Raw genomic sequence first — 11,526 nt, 5'->3', positions numbered from 1 at the left:
GTACATTTGCAGTGCTGATTTATGATGATGCAGTTAGATGTAGAGGTCTTGAATGTGATTGGTGCATGGTCATGTGACTTCTTAGCTACATCCAATGAGGGAATGGCAGAGAGAGAGAAGTGGAAATGGTAGAAGGGCTGTTCATGTTACGATATGTCCGCGGACATGGCGGTAGTCCGCGGACATCGGGAGTTACATCCGGGGATGTTTGGGTTCCGAAGACATGCAAATGAGAATGATTACTGAAAGGAATTGGTCAGGAAAGTTTAGTGGGTGTGTTGTGCCAGAAGAGAGTTTCTCATATACTGTTTCTGCTGAGAGAACAACAGATAGCTATGCCTGTGTGTTTTAGGAAAAAAGATTGTATGGATTTTAGGAGATTCATGGATATATTGGGTGAAGGTGCATGCAGAAAGCTGTGGAGTAGCTGTAGATCTTGGATTCCCACATGTGGAAGTACACTGGCATGGAATATGTGGAATGAAGTGGTTGGACTTGCTACCTCTCTGTGCTACTTTGGAGACAGAGCAACATCCAGACATAATTGTAATTCATTCTGGAGGGAACAGTTTAGGACATGTGACTGGAATTTTTTGGCAATTTGCTATGAAAGAAGGACTTGGGAAGGTTATGGACATGTTTCCTAATTCTCAAGTGATATTTTCATGGATTGCGCAGAGACAAATGTGGCTTCGTTCTTCTTCATTTGGTCCAAAAATGGTAAAAGCATGGCGTAATGCTAATAAAGCTGTTTGTGCCTTTCTAAAAGATTTTGGCATGTCTTCTTTTCACAATGAAAATATTCTGTTTCATAGTACAAACATTTTTCGCAGAGATGGAGTCCATCTTACTTATGGTGACAATCAGATTTTTCTAAGATATGTACAAAATGCATTGCAACCTTTTTTGGAATTACAACATCCATTTTGAAGTAGGTGTTAAGCATTTATAATTTTTGACTTACAAATACCTCCCAAAGGCTCTTTTCAGAGCCACCACTTCCTCCTAGAGAAAATTGCAATGTTTGTGATAGGGTAGCAACCCAATTTTTTAAATGTTCGTGAACTCTCTGTGGACTTCTAAAAAATACAAAGGGCCCTGCTTCATTTATTTTCACTTCTATTTTTTAACTGTGAAAGGCGGCTCTGAAAAGAGCCTTCTTTTTTTTTATTTTTGTTATTTTGTATTTTTTTTCGTTTTTTATACACAACACACTAGGAGAGGAGGGGAAAGGAAGGTAAAGGGGGGGCACCAACCACAAGGATAAGAAAGGGCGAGCTGAGAGAGGAAGATGTAGAGGGGGTTTTATTTGGGTAGTGCGCAGATCTTCTCGTGCTCTGAGACGATAGTCTCAAAAGCACTACGAAGTCACTCCCCCCTGCAGAGTACTGTGTCACACTACATAGATACAACTGTGACCCTCGAAAGGTAAGGGTCATCAGCATTCTGTATGGCCTGTGAGGCAGCTTGAGGAAGACGCTGTCCCACAGAGGTGGTCCTTGTGGTGACAGGATCAGAAACAGAGGATGAAATATAGGAAATCAACCTGCTACATTCTTCGCAAGGTACAACCCTGCGAATAGCCCCAGAGTGAAATGACCTCAGGTGTTGCTTCATAGTAGTGGTCCCAAAGCTGTACTTACCGTGCTTCCCGTGACTGAGTATCATTTTGCACTCATTGCAGGTAACACGGGTCGCACGAGCCTTAGGACCATTCCCATGAATGGTAAATAACCGCCACACCCAAGACACACGCCTAGTGCGGGTAGTAGGGATTTCCTCTACCTCATTCTCATCATCCTCTTCTTCCTCCTCTGCATCCTTACTCCTGTTCCCCTCTTCAGGCCCTTGGGGAGGTGGTGGTGGTGGAGGGGGTGGGGGTGGTGCTGAAGCAGGTGCAGCACCAGGTGGCAGTAGTTCAGCCATGAATGCCATCTCGATGATGGTGTAATCTGCAGGTGGCAGCAAAAATCGCTATGTTCTGAAGAATAGCCAGAAACACAATGAGAATAAGCTCTAGGGCATGGTCTTTTATAGGGGTGCTTGTGCGCGGTCCGCGGACAGATTGAACACAAAAACAAGTTTGAAAAGTTTCAAAAGGTATGTAGAAACTCAGGATTACTATGTGGGACTTGTGCCATGGTGAGATTTTATTGAAAATTATTATGGATTCATTGAAAATGTACTTTTAAATTGTTCGGGGACACGAACAGTGTCCGCATTCAGAACACACGATCAGCGTGGGCGTGGTCATATGATCCGTTCACGAACAAGTCTGCGAAGGAAGCGCATGTCCGCAGGACACGAAATGCACAGAGATTGGTTAGCGCATGCGCGTTGATGTTCTACGGACACTGTTCGGGTCCCGAAGTAATTAAAAATGCGTCACACGTGAAACAAACATTTCAGGACGCTGCGTGTGTTCTTAGAACAGTTTAAACTTGCTAGCGAACAGTAAGGACAGATATAGTGTTCTTCAGGACATGTCCAATTTCGTTCATGTACAAACACTTCAGGACACCAATTGTGTTCTTAGAACAGTTTCAACTTGCTAGCGAACAATACGGACAGGTATAGTGTTCTTTAAGACACCTCCATTTTCGTTTAATTATGAACAATTCAGTACACAGCGTGTGTTCTTAGAACAGTTTGAACTTGCTAACGAACACTACAAACAGGTATAGTATTCTTCAGGACACCTCCATTTTCGTTTATTTATGAACATTTCAGAACATGACTGATATGACTGGACCATAAGGGAATTATTGTAAGAACATACTTGAAGGATAAGTCTACGAATATAGTACATTTACAATTTTTAGTTCCTGACTGTTACTGAAGAAATTCATGTGGCCTAGATATGTCAGGAAAGGAAAAAAGGGGGAGTCAGACATGTGATGTCATCAGTGATGTCATCAATGACATTTGTGATGTCATCTTTGATGTCCTGGGTGTTAGGCTTAGCAGTGCACAGTGGTGGCGCGAGTTATGGTTGCTTAGCTTACCATAACTGGCGAATTTCAAGGGTTTTTCGGTTTTACTTGGAACCATAACGTCCCTTTAACAAAGTTTTTTCACTGAATTTGAAAGGTTTTTAGCAGCGCAACTTAACCATAACGTCCCTTTAACAAAGTTTTTTCACTGAATATATATATATATATACATATATATATATATATATATATATATATATCGTTAAGACATGGAGGAAGGAAAAAACCGCACTCCAAGCATGAGGTCTGCAGGTCCCAGTAAACAAAGTAGCAAACTCGAAACCAAGTAACAGAAAAACGAGTTTAATAGATGGTTAAAAATAGTAGGCAAAGAACACACAGCAAACAGAACAGAACGCCAGGGCAGTGTCCTTAACGACACGTTTTGCGCTTCTCTGAGCGCTTGATCACGTTAGGGAGACATGAAAACAATGAGAGTAGATATTAACAATGGGTCCTTCTTCCATGTTGCCTACCAACACAAGCTAACAGTTTGGCGCAATAACATGGCGGCCATTTTAGAGTGTAGCAGAAAACTGCATTAACCATAAAAAGAACAGGTTAAAAATAGCAGTAAAATCAATAGCACATTAAAATTCAGCACCAAACATGTAGAAATATAATAAAAGGACATGCAGTGAGATAGATGTCAACAAATTTCACTCAAAGCAAAAATTAGCACAGATTAGCAAAAATTAGCAGTCCACAACTGTGACATAGAGTGCAAATGCGTTCCTATGTAAGCTTATGAAAAAATATGCAGGCAATAGCTAAAGAATTATATATATAAAATATATATATATATATAAAATGCGAGTGCATGTCTAGCTCACCAAGGCAATATGATTATAATACATAGAGAAAACACAGCTGGGACAAGATAATGCTGTCTAATATGAACACTCTGTTGACAGTTTGAGGACAGTCAATATGTGCGACCTTTAAGATAAAAACATGTTGCGGGCTTATATATATATAATAAAATAAGCATTTCAGCTGTGCGCTGCATACTAGGCTGAAACCAGGGTGTATCGCCTGACTGAAATACTTAACAGGAGTTCATGATCCAGACAGATGCCTGTGATTTTTGGATTGGAGCAGTGAAAGCACAGCTGAACTCTCAAGGGGTAGAGCAACCTTTCACCTACATTAGCAGGCAATTAATAAAAAGGGGAAAAAACTGGGCTGTTGAACAAGAATCATATGCAGTTGTTTGGGCAGTTGTTTGGGCAGTGAAGAAGCTGAAACCTTACATCTTTGGGTATCACTTCACAGTCCAAATAGATCACCGGCCTCTAAAATGGTTAATAGCCATGCAAGGGGAGAACCCTAAGTCTTTATGCTGTGCAATATCCATACAGGGATTAGATATGGATATCCAGCACACACCAAGCTCCCAGCATGGGATTGCGGTTGGCCTAGGCTGGTACTTTTAGCATAGATGACAAACCAGACCCTCAGTAGGGTTCACATGTTGAGGCTGGGGGCATGTGAGGAATTCAACCATCCACATTTTGAGTGTGGGGTCACCTGGACCTTTTCAAATGTTAAAATAAACGGATGATGATAGACCTACCTCAGGAAAATGTGTGGGATGTATCCATGCACATATTCCTATGCTCACACCACAACAAACCCGTAGACCTGTGTACTCTAACATGGATACAGCCTATAGGCACAGTCTGCCACTGTTATATTTAGTTGAAATGTGACAGCAGAGGAGGGCACAATGTCATCCAAGGAGGGGGAGGATAAGAATTGCCCTTCCATTGTCAGCCTGATTAACTGCCAAAGGCTTAATGGAACCATCCTGCTCTTTTGTTAAGCCTTGCAGCTGGTGGAAGTGATTAACATACCAACATGGGTACTTCAAACAGGCACACATGGGGCCTGGATGCAGAGGATAACAAAGGAGACAGGAAATCCAACACACTTTCACATGTAACTGTGTCAACCTGTAGTCAGATCCTGCCCTCAGTATCAATGACAATGAAATGACATGTCTGGGCCTATTGTGGCAGTATGCCACCCCTGCTAGGGGAACCCCATTCATAGCTACTAGAATGTGGTTTGCAGAAGCCAGATAGCCTGGTCTCTTGGCATCTTCAAGGGAGATCTGCCACTTTAATCAAGAACCACACAGGGAGGAACATTAACCAGAGAGACTCTGATCAAAGCAGACAAGAAGATGGTTGGTAGTCAGCAGCACAAGGGGGTGAGTCCAGAGCTCTTTCAGTTGAGAGAAGGGTTCTTCCATATTAGTTCTGGGGTATCACTTGGTCCTGTTTCACCCCTTCACCTGTTCCTGTTGCAAAACACTCTGGTTATGACCTCATGGCTACAGAAGATTGTTTGTAGGGTCCCCTGTATTGGTTCACTAAAGTAGACTCAGCCTACACCAATTACTGTGGCCCACTTGGCTTTAAAAGATGGCTGGAGCCCTTCTTTAAGCAGATCATCTGAAGAATTCACAAGAAGTAGCAAAAATTAAATGATCCTTGGACCCTGGCTGGAGGTACAGTCTGCCTTTCAGCCTCTGCCAGTGAAGGAAGGCTGGTCATTTCCAAAGAGGGAAGTAATATCCCTCCGCTTAACTTCTCCAAGTGAACACAGTGAGAAAAGAACTCAGAGAATCCTCCACTCACTTCAGACCCGGTACCCATCCAGCACACAGAATGCCCTGCTATGCTCTGCAGAAAGCTCCCTGGACAAGGAGTGCCAGATGGTCTCTGAACCTGACACCAAGGATAAGGAAGCTGACTGCAACACACTGACTAGCTTTGGGCCGTCTGCCTTAAAGGACAATGCAAGCCCCTTGAAGAAGCAGGGAGAAGTGCAATGACAAGCATCTACCACCATCTGCTTTAAAGGACATTCTTGAGCCTGTTGAGTTCCTCGATCAGCAACCGACTGCAATGCTGATCCGGTCATGCCTCAGTCACTGAAAGAAACCAAAGACACCTTGACCAGTGCTTCAGAACCGCAGATCAGCACTGAGACAATGTTTCCTGACCCCAAGTCACAACGAAGGCCAGCCTGCAGTCATTCTTCAAGTATTTGCTCACCGAACCATCATGCCGCCTCATACCTGTCTCTGCCTCCAGTCACAAAAACCTGCAAAGCACCCTGTAGCTGACTCGACCCTGCTGAGCACCAAGAACAAGTACAACACAAGGCATATTGTTATTCTGTCCCCCAGTCCTTCCCATAACGCCCCTAAAGACATTTTAAGATCCTTTTTTTCATTTCTGCTGAAGCCAAGAAGCCTTAACAAACTATTGTGGTTAATAACCGTACCATCTACCCTCCTGTCAGTATCCAGAGTGCATCCCTTTTCCTTCTTAGAAACTGTGTGCCCTCTCCATTCCTTTACAGGCTGGGTTGTATTTCGTAGTGTTATTAGACTGTCTGTTACGATACTTATAATGTAAATATTTGTGTACAACCTTGACTTGGCACTCCTTTTATCATTGGGTAATAATTGTATTTTCGCTGTGTTGCAAATAACCAATGATCCACGACCTTCAGAGGAGATAAGCCTGCCGTCAATCCAAGTTACCAAAATTGGACAATGAGGTTTATAATTTTAATTGTATGCTTGTTTATTCCAATCTGTTTGGATCCATTCTGGTGTATTAGTGGTGTGGGGCTGATTGATGGTTTAGAAACTGAAATTCAGCCCTGGACCACTGGTACCCCCAAATTTGATTCATCATAGCTTGTTTTGACCACATACACTGTTACACAGTTAATTTGTGGTTCTGGCACTTCTCTCAGTCAATGTAGTACCCACAGATTATTCTACTTGTTAAGGAGAGGTATTATGCTATGCAGGAGTGCAGAGATGAGTAATGGATAAAGCACTTAGTCATTCCTGCACTACTACTAAACCAGCAGCGATCCCAATCTTAAAGGTAAAACAGGCACAGCGGCAGAGGTCTACATCCTTAATTTCTTGTTGTATCTTTGGCAAAGGGGATGCAATGCCCTTCAAAACGAGGGTGAACTAGCACAGAAGCATTCCAAGCAACAATCTTATGGTGGTACCAAAATTAAAGAATGTGCAACTAGGATTCTATAAAAATAGGACAGTTTAATTAACTAAAAATACAAACACAATAATCAAATACATTGTATCTATTATGTAAGAGAAGGCACAGAATATGCAGACTTCAAAATAAAAGGAGCCACTCTGGGTCTGGAGACAGGGAATCATAGGCAATACGTTAAGCAGCAAAGTCAAGTTCACTGAATGTGTCTATTAGAAAAGGTACAGAGTGGAGTCTTACTAATCCCTTGAGCACTTCGAGGCAGACCGGTGGTAGAGAACCACCTCAAATACCTGTTATGCTTGCTCTTGTGGCTTACCTGAATTGCCAGGCTTATGTGCATTTTTCCACTATTCGAGTCAGATTTGAGATGGATTGAGTTCATGGCTTCCAGCAGGTCAAGTCAAATTTGAGAAGGGCCGAGACAAGTGCTCCCAGTGGGTCAAGTCAGCATTGTGATGGGAGAATTGATGGTTTGCAGTGGGTCTAGCTTGCACTGAGATAGCTCAAGATGAGCGTATCCAGAAAATTGAGTCAATGCCGCAACGGTGTAATGACTGCTTCCAGTGGGATGAGTCAGCACTGATACAGATCGAAAGTGGTGAGGTCAAATGCAGCTCAGGGTGCTTACCATGGCTCAAAAACAACTCCAAAACATTGAGAGAGCTCGAAAACGGATCTATGCAGACTGTGGCCAGATCTGCTTCTTTGACTTCTGTTTTCTGAAATGTTTTTTGAGGACTCTGGCTGCAAGTTGGATCCTTGTTCTGACCTATCATATCACTTCCACATCAGTGGCTAACCGGACACAAAGCACTGAAGCCTTTCAGATCTTGGGCTCTTCCCTATGGATAACATGCTTCCAAGTGTTCCTGCCAACTCATAGAAAGCAGATTGGCACACAGGAACAACTTACTTCTGATTTCCACTCATCGACACCAAAGGTTCTGCCCCCAACCTCTTTTCTGTTCAAAGCCATATGAAGCAAAACTACCAAATGTGACAAAAGGTGCTATACAAGACCCCTTATATTACATTTAATTTCACAGGTTATCTAGGTTTGTTCAACAGATCTGGATTTTCTACTGCTTTATGTGCAGACAGAAATGTTCCTAACACCCGAGTGACATCTGTAAAGTAGCCTACTAAAATGCAGTTCATTGCCAACTTTCCTGTTGTAGTCTGGTACAGCATATTCTTAAGGGGAGAGCAAATCAGCAGCAAATGTATTGTTAATTTGTCCATTGTTCAATTACATTTGCAGCCTGGGCTAAGGTGTGGGTGTAGATTGACTTCCACGTTTTGTACTCACTTCTATCTTCTAGTTTGCTGGGTGGAATTATAAATGAAAGGTTGCTAGTGAAGTCTATGTTTGATATTACTAAGTAAGGATGGACAGAACTTTTTTGGAGAATCAACTGAACTGCAGGATTTGCCAGGGAGTGTGTAAGTAGCAGAGATAGGATTGTATTATGTTGTTGATCTTTGATATGTGTTCTGTGATCATGCCCATGTTACATGACATATTTCCTGGATTAGAATAGGAATCCATTAGGAAGAGAAAATACGTTGGCATTTTTTCTAGGATTACACAAATCAGGCTTTCTGTTTTGTTTTAGTTAGGTTTGAAGTTGTTCCTTCTTGGGTAAATTTGTTGTAGCCAGTCCATAATAACATGGGGTTAAAGGTTAGGGTGCTACTGAGTTTGAAAATTATCTTACCACATTACAGGAGGCTTTCACTGCCACGTCGGATGCTTTAGCACCCTATAAATTATGTAAACTACGCAGTCGGCCACCTGAACCTTGGTTCTCACAAAAACTCAAGGACAGTAAACTGCAGTGTAGGCAGACAGAAAGAAAGTGGTGCCGGAGCTACTCCCCCAACTCAAAAATGTGCTATGGCAACACACTAGCTGCCTATCACGGAGAAGTGGTCAATGCCAAAATAGCATACTTTGCTCACACGGTAGAGAAGGCCATTAACAATCCTAAGATGCTATTTAACCTGGTACAGTCCCTCTCCACACCAAATGTAGTTCAAGATGTAGTCCCACCCTCTCAAGAGCTCTGTGACTCCATCTCCACCTTTTTTCTCTCTAAAATAACCACTATTCGAGAAAATATTAAGACTGAGGCTGGAGCTATTGTGGCCGTCCCAGCTTTTGTGAGGCCTCCTTCTACTGAAGGTTGTTGGTCGTCTTTTCCCCTCTTCTCCAATGCAGAAGTTTTATCTGCAATCCAAAAGCTTAAATCTGCATCTCCTACAGATGCCATTCCACTTGTTCTTTTACAAGAAACATCCACTGACCTGATTGACTATATCACATCAGCGGTCAATGACTCATTTACTACAGGAATTATCATTATCCCGGACTCTCTTAAACATGCATTGGTGATCCCCCTGCTCAAGAAGCCTTCTCTGGATCCTGAAGAGTTGGCTAACTTTCGCCCCATTTCACTTCTGCCTTTCCTGATGAAGGTTTTGGAGGCGCTGGTATCCCCACTGCTTTCTACTATTTTAGAATCCTCTCAGTTCCTTGATTCATTCCAATCGGGCTTTCGGCCTTGTAGAGGTAATTAATCTGTTCTTAACTCGGTGATGGATGACCTTATGTGTCTTGTCGATCAGGGCGATGTCGGAGCAGTTCTGCTTTTAAATCTGTCGGCTGTGTTCGACACCGTCAATCATCTCTTCTGATCTCCCGTCTCTTTGAAGCCAGTATCTCTGGCCAGGTCCTGAAGTGGTTCATAACTTTTCTGACCGGTCGTTCTCAGTCAGTGTCACTTTGGCCTTTCTGTTCTGCCCCTGCCTCTCTTTCCTGCGGTGTCCCTCAGGATCAGCACTCGCCCCAATTTTGTTCAATATCTACATAAGATACTTACTGTTTCTGATTGAATCTCATGGGTTTCGCTTTTACTCTTACACAGATGACACCCAGATATTGGTCCGTTTGGACCCTACAAAACCAGAAACAGCTAATAGGTTAAAAAAGTGCGTGGAAGAGCTGGGTATCTGGATGACGATGAACTGGCTAAAACTAAATGGTTCTAAAACCGAAGTGTGGGTACCGCCACCCCTCATGTGTTTTGACGGCTGATTTTTGGCCCCCTTTGCTAGGCCCCCTCCCGATACCTGTTCTATCTGTCAGGAATTTGGGAGTATGCTTCTCAGCCACTGTGACTATGGATGAGCAGGTGGGAGCAGTTTGTAAATCGTGCCACGTTAAACTCAGGGTCCTCCGGAAGGTCCTCCCCTTCATTCCTACGGCCAGTCAGGCACCTGTAGTTGGAGCTCTGGTCCTTAGCGTCCTGGACTACTGCAACTCATTATATTTAGCCCAACCCAGTTATTGCATCGGGCGTTTGCAGCTACTCCAGAATGCTGCTGCTCGGTCCATTATTCGTCCACTTTTTGGAACTCACATGACACCCATACTGAGCCAACTCCACTGGCTTCCTGTCACCCACCGGATCTGTTCAGGTCTATGTGCATGGTCCACCGAGCCTTCTATGGAATGAGAGCAGAATACTTGCAAGGCAAATTCACTCCCTATGAACCCACCCGTACCCTCTGTTCTCTCACCACCTGCCAGCTGACTATTCCTAGGTTCAGGCTAGCCCACAGGGGTGGCCGTGTCTTCTCTGTTGCCGCTGCTGAAGCATGGAATCGCCTTCCCATTTCACTGTGAGACATATCTGATCATCTTGCCTTTCGCCGAAAATTGAAAACTCTGCTTTTTTTACCGGCTCTATGGTTTATTGCCTCACTTCCTCAGCGCCAAGATGCCTCCGGGTGTACGTGCGCTTACATAAATGCACTTAACATAACAAAACAACCTGTTGTTATCAATAGTTAGAGGTTATCCCATAAGGGATGAGTGAGGAAGTGCCCAGAATGGTTTCAAAATTGATAAATTAGGTACACATGGGTGCTGCCCATCAATCTCCCTACGGCCAAATTGGTCACTAAGTTCATCCTGTTGATGACTGACCTGGGCCTCCCTCAAGGGGTCCTTGTCTCTAAGTGAGGCATGCCGGGGGAGGCAGGGGGGCAGTATGGTGAGGATCCCCTCGTCTACCCACGAAACATGGTCTTGTGTTATAGACTTGTCACCTGATATCACCAATGATCTTTGTTCCTTGAAGGAACCTTAAGATAAACCCGTAGGCAGCATGGGAGCACTAGAACAACTTCCATGGAGTGCCCTGCCTTTGGTGAAGAAATAATACAGGCAAGTGATTGTCAGGCTGGGGTTGGGGACTAGAAAGCGTCTTCGTAAGCACCGGGATGTTCAAACTCATAAAGCTCACATAAGGGGCAGTGTCACTCTGCAGACTTACAGCACAGATGTGAGATCACCAAATACAAGATTATGTCAAACAAAAATATCGACATGGAGCCATGAGAGGATGGGGAGCTGGCCAGAATGCAGTCAGAACACCACCTGGGTATTCGAACAAGCCAATCAAACTTCCTGAACA

Source organism: Ambystoma mexicanum, chromosome 5p (genome assembly GCF_040938575.1).
Source record: "Ambystoma mexicanum isolate Mex_15411 chromosome 5p, UKY_AmexF1_1, whole genome shotgun sequence".
Lineage (NCBI taxonomy): Eukaryota > Metazoa > Chordata > Amphibia > Caudata > Ambystomatidae > Ambystoma > Ambystoma mexicanum.
This window is presented reverse-complemented; position numbering follows the sequence as displayed.